This window comes from Rhinoraja longicauda, chromosome 31 (assembly GCF_053455715.1).
Source record: "Rhinoraja longicauda isolate Sanriku21f chromosome 31, sRhiLon1.1, whole genome shotgun sequence".
Classification (NCBI taxonomy): Eukaryota; Metazoa; Chordata; class Chondrichthyes; order Rajiformes; family Arhynchobatidae; genus Rhinoraja; species Rhinoraja longicauda.
This window is the reverse complement of record NC_135983.1, coordinates 12511864-12524629: the sequence shown is the minus strand read 5'-3', so window position 1 is coordinate 12524629 and position 12766 is coordinate 12511864. Positions and strand designations below refer to the sequence as shown.

The window sequence follows — 12766 nt, the reverse complement described above, 5'->3', positions numbered from 1 at the left end:
ATATATGATATGATGATAACCTCCAAATATGCTCCAAACTACATAGACCTGGGGGGGGGGGGGAGGGGGCATTGTTTTTACTGATTTTTGTCTTTGCAATATTTTTGTTTGTCCGTTTTCCATGTCCTAAACATCTTTTTTAGCGGTCAATGTCAGCGAGCTCTTTAACTGCTGAGACATCGAGCAAGGGCCCAGTACCACTCTTGCTTCAGTGATAAAATAACTTGTTATGTTCGGCACTGTCAGAAATAGTTTAGATTTTGGCCAAAGATGACTTAATTTATGGGTCACAAGGAAATAAGCCTGTCACCAAATTTGGGGAGGCTGATTGTTAATAATATGAGCATGTTATTTTTAGAGGAAAAGATGAAGTTGGAGCCTTTTGGTACACTTCCAGATTCTGAAAGATTTACTATGTGGGAACCAGCTGAAGACATCCAGTAATTATGGATTGCAACCATAGTTAAACATGGAATATGTAATAAAATGTAGGACTTACAGGATCACCCACTGGGCCTCTGATCCCCGGAACTCCAGCCAAACCCTGAAAACAACAGAAAACATGGTCAGGTACAGCTGATCACAAGAACTCAAATGTGTCAGCTCCTTATAATTGACGAAGCTGACCTGTGCTGTGGAATCAGAGAGTTGTAAATCTGTAGAATTCTCTGCCTCAGAAGGCAGTGGAGGCAAATTCTCTGGATGCTTTCAAGAGAGAGCTAGATAGAGCTCTTAAAGATAGTGGAGTCAGGGGGTATGGGGAGAAGGCAGGAACGGGGTACTGATTGGGAATGATCAGCCATGATCATTTGAAAAGCGCTATATAAGTGTAATGCATTATTATTATTATTATGATCACATTGAATGGTTCGAAGGGCCAAATGGCCTACTCCTGCACCTATTGTCTATTGTTTATGATTCTATGATTCAACCTCTTGCTTTAAAAAAAAGATGTTGATAAATATATTTGTCAGGGCGGCAGAGCGGTAGAGTTGCTGCCTTACAGCGCCAGAGATGCTGGTTCGATCCCGACTACGGGTGCTGTCTGTACTGAGCTTGTATGATCTCCCCATGGTTGCGTGGGTTTTCTCCAAGATCTTCGGTTTCCTCCCATGCTCCAAAGACGTACAGGTTTGTAGGTTAATTGGGTTGGTTTATGTGTAAATTGTCCCTAGTGTGTGTAGGATGGAGTTAATGTTGGCGTGATCATTGGTCGGTGGGGACTCGGGAGGTCGAAGGGCCTGTTTCCATGCTGTATCTCTGTAGATCTAAAACTAAATTTACATCCAACGATTGCAATCTCTTCAGACACAGAAAGGTTTGACCCTCTGAAGGTCATTTTGTGCAGCTTTACCCTGGGTCCTTCTTGTCCGGGCTTCCCTCTTGGCCCAAGTGGTCCATCTTCACCCTAGAGAATACATTCATTAATCACAATGACATATCTCAAATCCTCTTACAGCTCCAAAATACATTTTTCATGATTTTTATGATGATTCATTTTCTAATTTTCGAACATGCAGCCAAAGTTGAAAGCAATAAACCTCAATTTTGGAGAAAGAATAAAGCAAGACCCATGAAAAGAGAACGTATCCAGAGCAGAAAAAAAACCAGGCGTGAATCTGACTAAGAAAAAATGGGAAATGTCGTTGATTGTCACTTGTAAGTCAATGGTGAACCAGAAAAAATAAAGTCATTATTGGGGGAGCTGAAAATATGTTGCTTCTTACTATTTTGGTGCTCTAATGTTAATCAGAACTTATTGCACCCTCAAAATGCGGCCGCAGTGGAAAACATCCAGAATTTTGTGATTAGTTTAGTTTAAAAATACAGTGCGGAAACAGGCCTGTTGGCTCACCGAGTCCGTGCCGACCAATGATTCCTGTACACTAGCGCTAGGCTACACATCAAGGACAATTTATTGTCTTTTACCAAATCCAATTAGCCTGTAAACCTGTACGTTTTTGGAGTCTGGGAAGAAACTGAAGTTCCTGGAGAAAACCCATGTGGTCATGGGAAGAACGTACAAACTCTGTACAGACAGCACCTGTAGTCAGGATCAAAGCCAGGTCTCTGGTGCTGTAAGGCAGCAACTTTACTGCTGCACCACCATGTCAGTGATATACAGTGGCGATGAAATCACTGATACTAAAGAGCAGTGAGGTCAGGACGGGATGGGGAGATCCGACGTATAAAAATACATCACTATAACAGACGATTAATGCCACGTCGGCCATTTTGCAAAAAGCCCAAAACAAATTTGTACCTCAATTTATCCCATCCACATCACCACGTTTATTATTCCAGCCTGATGTTCATGACCTGAGGCTACACTTGACCATGTCTGAGGAAATGGAACAGGGTTGGAGCTGGTGAAGAACACTTTGGCAATTGCTATGCTTCAAGGTAGTTATGGAAAGGGATGGGGCTGGTCCTCAAGTAAAGGTCTTATATATTGGGAGAAGACTGATTTCAATTGTGTCATGGAGGACCTGGTGAAACAAGATCGAGAACAGATATTCATGTCTGACAAATGATTGATTGATCAAGATGAACGATACGAAGGTATTTATTCACAAAATGCTGGAGTAACTCAGCAGGTCAGGCAGCATCTCAGGAGAGAAGGAATGGGTGACGTTTCGGGTCGAGACCCTTCTTGAGACCTGACCCGAAACGTCACCCATTCTTTCTCTCCTGAGATGCTGCCTGACCTGCTGAGTTACTCCAGCATTTTGTGAATAAATACCTTCGATTTGTACCAGCATCTGCAGTTATTTTCTTACACTAGATGAACAATACGATACGATAGAACTTTATTTATCCCAGGAGGAAAATTGATAAATAAAGTTCCATCGTATCGTATATCTTGATCAACCATTCAATGTCCCTTGTCATCCAAGGTCCCTTAATCGTGTCATCCTTGTCTTTCACTCTTACCCCAGCTCCCAGGACCTGCACTCTTATTAACTCTATTTCAAAGGACTCTCATTTGTCTCAAACAAGGAAGGACATGGCAGGTATAGAAAACTGGGATCAAATGAAACCCTTGAGGAATAAAAGGGTGTAGGGACCAACTCCAGAAAGAAAATAGGAAGGCAAATAGGGGCTATGAAAAGTAATTTAGAGAAGTACAGCATAGAAATAGACCTCTTCCTGCACAGAAACACACCTCCTCCAGCACCTATTTGTTGTGTCCAGTGCCATTGTAAAAGTAGATACACTTTGTTCATGCAGAATATTATTTTTTTTTGTCAGGCAGTTTTACTTACAGCCTCTCCCCTTGGACCAGGAAGTCCATCTAATCCAGGCCGGCCCTTGGGAGCAAACAAAAATGTTGAAGTGAGGTCTCATATGCAACAACGGGCAGAGCAAAGCACGAAACTAAACCCGGATTCTAAAGGCGGGAGAATATGCTATCCATCTCCTCCCCGGCAATTGACATCTAGACATCGGGAAAACTCCTTTGTTTCAATACTATTTGATCATGGGATGTTTATGTTGCGAACTATGCGGGCATTTATCGTACATTCCCAATATCGCTGACCTGAAAAGTCCATTCAAAGTCAACCACATCAGGGGGTCAGGAGTGATGTACAGACAAGAGCGGATTTTCTTTGAGCTGAGCTTTTTATTGTAGACAACAGCAGATTTCCTTCCCTCGTGACATTAGTGAATTCATTATGTTTTTATAACAGCCTGTTGGAGGAACCCAGCGGATCGAGCAGCATCTGTGGGACAGATGGAATTGTAGATATTTCAGATCCACACCCGACATCAGGAATTCCTTCTGCCCCTCCACCCCACAGATGCTGAGATCCCCCAACAGACTCTCGCTTCATATTCTGGAACCTGCTGCCTCTTGTGTCTGGGCTTCTACAGTTCATAAGTTCTAGGAGCAGAATTAGACCATTTGGCCCATTGAGCCTACTCCGCTGCTCAATCATGGCTGATCTATCTTTCCCTCTCAACCCCAATCTCCTGCCTTCTCCCCATAACCCCTGACACCCTTACTAATCAAGAATCTGTCAATCTCCGCCTTAAAAATATCCATTGACTTGGTCTCCACAGTCATCTGTGGCAGTTCAATGTGGATTGTTACTGGGACTAGACTTTACTTTTAATTCCAGTCGTGTTTAATGGCTTGAATTTTCAAGTCCTCAGCTACCAATTGTAACTCAAGTCTTTGGATCAACGGTCCACAATCCAGACTTCTATCCACCCTGTATCAGTAACAATGCTCGCACCTTGCTCTCTACTGGCACTCTCCAGCTGAGGAGAAACAAGCAGAGGCTTCAAATGAATTAAGTCACAGCACACACAGGCGGCATCCTCGTGCACAATGCCATTCTGACTTTTGCAGGGCACCAGACCCATTTGGCATCTGGACCTGGTTTAACCTTTGTCACTGACATTCCTGGAGCAGTCACACAGCGAGAGCAATGGAAAAACCTTCAATGGACTGGCTCCACCGCACCTCAGGCCTGCTGCAGTGAACATTTAGATGGCCGTGTCATACTTGTAAAATTGATGCAGTTGTGTCCTTTTTCCACTATAATATATCTATCATTAAATATGTCACAGATTTGTCCTGGTGCAAACAGCACCCAAAATTCAATCTCTGTTCCTAAGATTAGAAGAATGAGAAATAAGAGGACACTATGGAGTGGATGTTGAAATGTTTCCAGACGTGGGAGAACCTCAAACATGGGAATATACAAGTTAAGGGGACAGTCACTTAAAACGGAAGTGTGACTAAGCTTAAGTTTAAACTCATGAAATGCTTTGCACTTTATTTATCTTCAACAAATACCTGGTGGCCTCTCATTCCTTTAAATCCCTTTCTTCCATCCACACCTTGAGGCCCCTGTAACAAAATTATACTGCATTGAATTAATTAACCCATTAAAAATATAAATAAACATAACATTCTGTGCTAAAATTCAGATGGCACGAAATTTCTGAAAATGTCACGGTTTCATTATTCTGATATATTTTTGGAAGCAAATGAATAGTTGACGGTTACTGTACCTGAGGGCCTCGACGACCCGGTAACCCTGGTAACCCAATCCCGCCCTGTGGAAAATGGAAGGAACTAGAATAAATGCCTCCTCAAAGTGCAATCTGTTTGGGCTCAGCAGCAACACCTGTGATCTACAGAATGATTGAGACACATGAGAGTATTACTCATTCATCATAAAGTAAAGACAGACTAATCTTTGCAGGTCTGGCTAGGTTTACACAGATTTTATACGTTCTGGCTGTGTAAACGTCCACAGTGAAGACACCAGGAAGAAAATGGAACAACAGTGAGATGGGGGATGAGGCACCACGGCAGCACAGCGGACAGTGGAGGGAGGGAGCGAGAGGGTATTTGGGAAGGAGAGGCGAGGTGGAGGTTGTCGAATAGGTTGGCAAAGAGATGTGGAGGTGAGGAGGGGTGGGTGAGCGTGGTGGGGCAATGGGTGCAAGAGGGCAATGGGGAAAGTGGAGCGTGACATGGGAGGGAGAAGGTGTGGGTGGGGTGGGATGCCAGATGGGGATGGAGCCAGGGAAGAGTGTGAAAGGGATACGATACGATTGGACTTTATTCATCCCAGGACGGAAATTGGTCTGCCAACAGTCATAAAGCACCAAGATTCATGAAACATGCAATTAAAGTGAGGAGTGGAAAGTCCAGGATTTGGGATGTGCAAAGATTGGGGAAGGGGGGAGGGGAGTCAGTCTACCCCACGACAGAAGGGGGAGGAGTTGTACAGTTTGATAACCACAAGGAAAAATGATCTTCTGTGGCATTCTGTGCTGCCAAGGAAGGGCGAGCTGGAGGTGGAAATATTGGGGGGGGGGGTCGCAAAAACAAAATGGGAGGGGATGAGAGGGAACGATGGAGAAGGTGGGATGGGGTGTTGAGGGTGGGGTGCAAGAATAAGGGTGGGAGTAGAGGGAGACGGGAAATGCGATGGCAGAATGCAGGGGACTGGTGGAGATGGTAGAGTGTTGTAAGAGGGTGAAAGGATTGACTGCAAGATACATAGAACACAGAATATTGATCAGTACGGCACTGGAACAGGTCCTTCGATCCACAATGTCTGTGTTGCTCATGATGCTTGGATAAACCAATCTCACTTGCCTGCATGTGATCCACATCTCTCCGTTCCCTGCATATCCATGTGCCTATCTCAATGTCCCTTAAGCACCACTAGCATATGTGTCTCCTCCACTATCCCAGGCAGCCCGTTCCAGATACCCACCACTCTCTGTAAATAAAGTTACTCCACACATCACTTTTATTCCTATCACCTCAACGCTATGTCCTCTAGTCTTTCACATTTCTGCCCTGGAAATAAGCTCTAACCCTCTTCTGTCTATGCCTCTCATGATTTTATATTCTTCGATCAGGTCTCCCCATCAACCTCTGGCATTCCAGAGAAAGCAATCCAAGTCTGCCCAACCTCTCCGCACAGTTAACACGCTCTAATCCAGGCAGTATTCTGGCAAACCTCTTCTGCACCTCTCCACAAAAAGCCGCCACATCCTTTACTCCCTCTACACTCACGACTGCGCCCCCACCCATCCCACCAACACCATCATCAAGTTCGCGGATGACACGACTGTGGTTGGACTCATCTCAGAAGGAGATGAGACAGCCTATAGGGATGAAATCCAAAGGCTGGCAGCATGGTGTTCAGTGAACAATCTGGTCCTGAACTCCTCCAAAACAAAGGAACTTATAATTGACTTTAGGAAAACCAGTGGAGATTACGACCCACTCTACATCAATGGGGTCTGTGTGGAAAGGGTACCAGCTTTCAGGTTCCTGGGTACGCACATCGCAGAGGATCTCACCTGGTCTACCAACACCATCACCACAGTAAAGAAGACACAGCAGAGACTCCACTTCCTGAGGATCCTCAGGAAAACCAACCTGCAGGAGAAGCTCATGTTGTCCTTCTATCGCTGCTCCATCGAGAGTGTGCTGGCATACTGTATAACCACATGGTATGCCAGCTGCTCAGAAAAGGACAGGAAGGCCCTTCAGAGGGTCATCACGACGGCCCAGAAAATCATCGGCTGCTCACTGCCCTCCCTGGAGCACCTGTTCAGCCTACGCTGCCTCAGTAGAGCAGGCAAAATAATAAAAGATCCATCCCACCCCGGCCACCGTCTGTTTGTTCATCTGCCCTCTGGTCGACGTTTCAGGTCGATAAAATCCCGAACAAACAGACTTAAGAACAGTTTTTACCCCAGGGCCATACGAGAACTGAACACTACCTTTGCACTAGGCAACACTAAAAAATCTTTGTACTTAACATAATTGTATTTAATTGTATTTATGTATTTATTTGTTTTGCATTTATTGCATATATGTTTGTACGCACCGTCAGGATTGGCTATTTTTTAATTTCGTTGTACTCGTTGCAATGACAATAAATGAATATTATTATTATTATTATTATTATTGAAATGTTGTGACCAGATCTGCACGCAATTCTCCAAATGTGACCTGACCAGTGTCTGATGAAGCTGCAACACGAGTCCTGACTCTTACACTCATAGAAGGGCAAAGAGAAGAGTTCTGAAAATTGAGGGAATATAAAAGAGATTGGCAGAGGCTGGAGTTCAATGGCCAAATAACAGTGTGCAGACAGGACATTTCCGCCCCCTTAGCCAAGCAAAGGTCGGGCAAAAGAACACAATGATGTTGGAAATTATGCAGTACATTAGGCTTGTGCACAAATGAAATATCAAGGCGCCCACACTGTTGAACATTGAGCATTCGGGCAACTTCTACCCAAAGATATTAGAGGAGCAAGATGAACCACTCCATCGTAATCATCGTACGCAAAGGAGTGTAACGTCCGCCATTTTAGTAAGCAAAACCCGCCATTCACTATGCCTCTCGCAGTGTAATCAATGTTTTGGGGCAACAATACGTGTGATGGTACCATAAAAATGCAGAATATATCTCATCTATCAATTCACAGATTTTTGTTATTTTTCTTTAAAAATGTTTCTGCAAGTTTATGCCTACTAAAATGGCGCCATGACTTACTATGGTTTTTAGGGTCGAGTGGTCTATCTTGCTCTGCTCTATTATCTTTGCTTCTGCCCACTATGTGCACAGGTGGCAGAGTTGTACTGAGCCTCTCAAAACGCACGTGTCTTTTTTGAAAATGTTGGCCTGCATCAATGTTGCTTTGGTCAACTATTCTGCACGTCTTAACCTGTGAACGTCACCTGTCCAGATGTATTCTTGCTGTTGAGGGCGTGCAGCGTAGGTTCACTAGGTTAATTCCCGGAATGGCGGGACTGTCATATGTTGAAAGACTGGAGCGGCTAGGCTTGTATACACTTGAATTTAGAAGGATGAGAGGGGATCTTATCGAAACGTATAAGATTATTAAGGGGTTGGACACGTTAGAGGCAGGAAACATGTTCCCAATGTTGGGGGAGTCCAGAACCAGGGGCCACAGTTTAAGAATAAGGGGTAGGCCATTTAGAACAGAGATGAGGAAAAACCTTTTCAGTCAGAGAGTTGTGAATCTGTGGAATTCTCTGCCTCAGAAGGCAGTGGAGGACAATTCTCTGAATGCATTCAAGAGAGAGCTGGATAGAGCTCTTAAGGATAGCGGAGTCAGGGGGTATGGGGAGAAGGCAGGAACGGGGTACTGATTGAGAATGATCAGCCATGATCACATTGACTGGTGGTGCTGGCTCGAAGGGCCGAATGGCCTACTCCTCCACCTATTGTCTATTGTGCCCCAGTCATGGCATTGGGGCAGACTGTGTTGGAACTGTCTGGTGACTCACACATGCCCATGATTACACTTAGCCTTCATAGCAGTGTTTAGCATCTGCTGACCAGCCCCCTTCCCCCAACCCCCCCCCCACCGACCACCCTCACCCACAAACCCACAAAAGTCCTTCCATAAAGTGAAATCGAGGTGACTTGGCCCTGTCCTGACAGCCTCCTGACCGCTCATCAGAAGTATTTAGAAACAATTAAAATAAACCTTAATATAATTCAATTTTAAATGTATACAGGGTTTTACAAGTAGTAAATACCTTGACACATACATTAACAAATTAAAAGTAAATTAATTTAATGCCACATTTAATTAGTTCCAATATTAATATTAATTTGCCAGAATGCTGCCAGGATTAGAGGGTATTAGCTACAAGGAGAGGTTGGACAAACTTGGGTTGTTTTCACTAGAGCATCAGAGGTAGAAGAGCGGCCTGATAGATGCATGTAAAATGATGAGGCCTAGATAAAGTAGACAGAGAACTTTCTTCCCAGGGTGGAAATGTCAAAGACTCGAGGCCATTGCTTTAAGGTCAGAGGGGGAAGTTTAAAGCAGGTGTGTGGGGCATGTTTTTTGCACAGAGAGTGTTGGGTGCCTGGAACCCGCTGCCTGGGGTGGTGGTGGAAGGAAGGAAACAATAGTGGCTTTTAAGAGGCTTTTAGGTAGGCACATGGATATACAGGGAATGGAGGGCTATGGATAAGGGCAAGGGAGATTAGTTCAACTTGGCATCATGTTAAGCATGGTCAATGTGGGCCTGTTCCCGTGCTGCAGTAGGACCGTACTGGGTCCTACAGTAGGCGATGAACATATCATGGCTAACTACTTTGGTGGGACAGCGACCTTATTCAAATCCTTTTTCAATTCAGCTTCATCAGTGCATTCGGACATCACGGAAGCTCTTGCTCACCTGAGGGCCATTCACACCCGCCACACCCTGGGGTCCCGAATCTCCTTCCTCACCCTGCAAAGTACAAGCACAGAGAGACTTGACAGCTTAAGCTGGAATGCCATCTGTTCATCGGTGGTTATATAAATTACAGCTTTGTGAAACCAAATTAACAAGTCCATTGGTACTACGTTATAAAACCCGCACCGAACATATATCTGACGTACTGATCCAACACTTAATCCTCTGCACTATTTATTCTCCCGCTACATATAAAAGTTACACACCATAAGCCCTGGCAGTCCTGGTGCTCCAATTAATCCAAACTCCCCCTGCAAAACAAATGGAAATTAAACACACTTCATTAGGATTTATTACCACAGAAATATCCAAGGCAACTAACTGGTCAATAAGTTTTTATAATTATGTTTCCTCTTCGTCAGAATCACACGCCTAATAAAGAAATCCATCTTAAATTGTCAACTGTGATGAGGAGTTTATGGGGGGAAAAGCCAGTCCAATTAGAGGGTTTTTCTGAGAGTATCAAATATTAAAGAAATCTGTACGACCCATTAACAAATATAGATCAAATAACCCCCAGGGGAAAGGTTTTTAAAGTTCCCAGAATGGGGGGAGTGTATGGACAAGATCTTGCTGAGTTCGAGTATCGATTCACCAGTCCAATGTACTGCGGACTAATAACAAAAAGCTGCAGAAGCTGGAAATCTGAAACATAGGCATAAAATGCTAGAAGCACTCAGCAGGTCAGGCAGCGTCTGTGTAGACAGAAATGTCTGTGGAGAGAGAAGCAGTGTTAATGACACAGGTTGAAGACCGTCTGTCCATTCCGATCTTGTGTTGGTGCTAATGTGAGATAATTTCTCGCTGAGTATTTGCTTCTCTTCCGATGTTAGACCAGAGGCGAGAAACGCAAAGAGAAAAGGAAGCTTGAAGATAAAGAAAAGATTGGAAAAAGATAAAATGAGAAAGAAAACGAGCATTAGAAAAAGAGAATGAGAAACTGTGAGAAAGAGAACATGCAAGAAACATAGAAAGAGAAAGAGAGATGAGAAAGAAAACAAGACAAAGGCTCATACCTTTACACACATTCAGGAAGTATAAGAAATTAATTATATACTTTTTATATTATCATTTTATACACTTCTATATACCTCCCTGACTTGACTCCAAAACAAAATGAATGATATCCTCAGGAACAAATGGATTCTGATCAAATTAGATGAAGGTTATTATGAGTTATCATGCCTCTGTAGGCATGTTGGAAGGTGACACCAAGAGCCACATCTCCAAATGATGTATGTGCGGAGAGGCCAATTTATAACTTGGTGTGTACAAGGAGCTAGAGTAAATGGAGGAGGTATAGAGGGCTCAGGGTTATCTGAGATGATTTGGCCTTTCTGCACAAATATCCTTTGGCGATGTAGCAACTAGTGTCACTCTCCAAACATGCATGTACACAGCTTTCTCAATGTTCCCAGGGTTTATGTGGTTTCCAGAGACTAACTCCCTCTGAAAAAGGCTCCTGCAAGAACTGCGAGTCTGCAGTAATGAATCATCAGTGAAAAGGTGGGGTTGAGTTCAAACGGGGCTCCGGTGACCTTTTGCTAAGTTACCCTTCCCTTTAATGTTCCGTCCTCGACTTCCTCATGCGCACGAACATCATGCTACTGTCCTGGTCAATCTTGCTTAGCTGAAATGATGGAGTATCTTGTCTGACACGATGCCTAAATGGCAGCATGGGTCTTGAACTTTGGGTCAAAGTTGGTGCAGAGACAGAGAAGTGTGCAGAAATGTTCCGCTGGAACCCGTCACATTTAAAGGCAAAAATCAAATTTATACTTTCAACAAATTGGAAGGGGTTTCGAGGAGTCTCAGAAGTGGCTTCTGAGAGCAATTGAGGTTGAATCCGACATTAAAACGTTTGCAGACTTAGATTCAGAGATCGGAATCTATTTATATTGGAGTAAATACATTGTGAAGATTGAGCTCTACAAAACCATAACAAATAGAATCTGCACATGAATGCAAAATTTTATTATGGAACTAAAGAGTGGGATAAACATAAAAGCATCAAACGTTAAGCTAAAGATTAGGATATCTTATTGCAGCCCATTCCGCAAACTAGTACTGTTGTTAAAGCCACACAGCAAGACCTTTTCAAATCTAATCCATTGTTACTCAGATCAATGCGGTGACCTCCCGGTTTCTTATTTTAAGCATTCATAGCAAATTCCACAGTCGGGATAATATTTCACCATTTTGTCATGGGATGTAAAATGGAACAAGATTACTTGGCTTTCATTCTGGATATCATTCATGTGCATGCATGCATTTAACTAATGAAAATAAATACTTCACCACTGAGGTTTGCTGAAAACCTTCAGGCTTTCACTGTCCCCTGCTTTAATTTCAAATTACTCCTTTTGATTGGTGTTAACATTTAAGGGCACGATAGTTTAAATAAAATAAGCACCGTAGAATTCAGGGGGTCATGACTATTGCAAAGTCTATGATTCAAACCTCTCCCGAAATGTTGCTTATCTATATCCTCCAGAGATGGTGCCTGAGCCGCTAAGTTTTAGTTTTAGATTTAGAGATGCAGCTAGACCCTTCGGCCCATCGGATACGCACTGACCATTGATCAGTCATTCACGCTAGTTCCATGTTATCCCAGTTTCTGATCCACTCCCCACAAGAGGGGCAATTTTACCAAGGTAATTAACCTACAAACCAGTACTTACTCCAGCATTTTGTGCTCTACACAGTTCCTTGCTTCTCCATTTATAGCTAAATCCTCTCAAAGTATGTCTACTTTGAAGAGGCTTTCCTCCTCTCTCCAACAGGAGTGCTGTGAGACCCTCTCTCACTACCACCCCTCTATGATTTCTGCTGTTTATGTCCCGCCCCCACCTCTTTTCCAGCTTTCTCCCCAAACTGCAGTCAGTATGAAGAAGGTTCCCGACCCCAAATGTCATCTATCCATGTCCTCCAGAGATGCGGTCTGACCCACTGAGTTGCTCCAGCACTTTGTGTTCGCCGCAAGATTCCAGCATCT

General features: G+C 43.7%; 1 long non-coding RNA gene across 1 annotated transcript; it reads right to left on the bottom strand.

The window, feature by feature from the left end:
* Positions 1-1367: 1367 nt before the first annotated feature.
* Positions 1368-5045, bottom strand: LOC144608366 (uncharacterized). The gene is made up of 4 exons (XR_013549190.1): positions 5026-5045; positions 4808-4861; positions 3267-3311; positions 1368-1408 (listed from the first exon to the last, which is right to left on the bottom strand). It is a non-coding gene; the product is annotated as an uncharacterized LOC144608366 (long non-coding RNA).
* Between the last annotated feature and the right edge of the window lie 7721 nt (positions 5046-12766).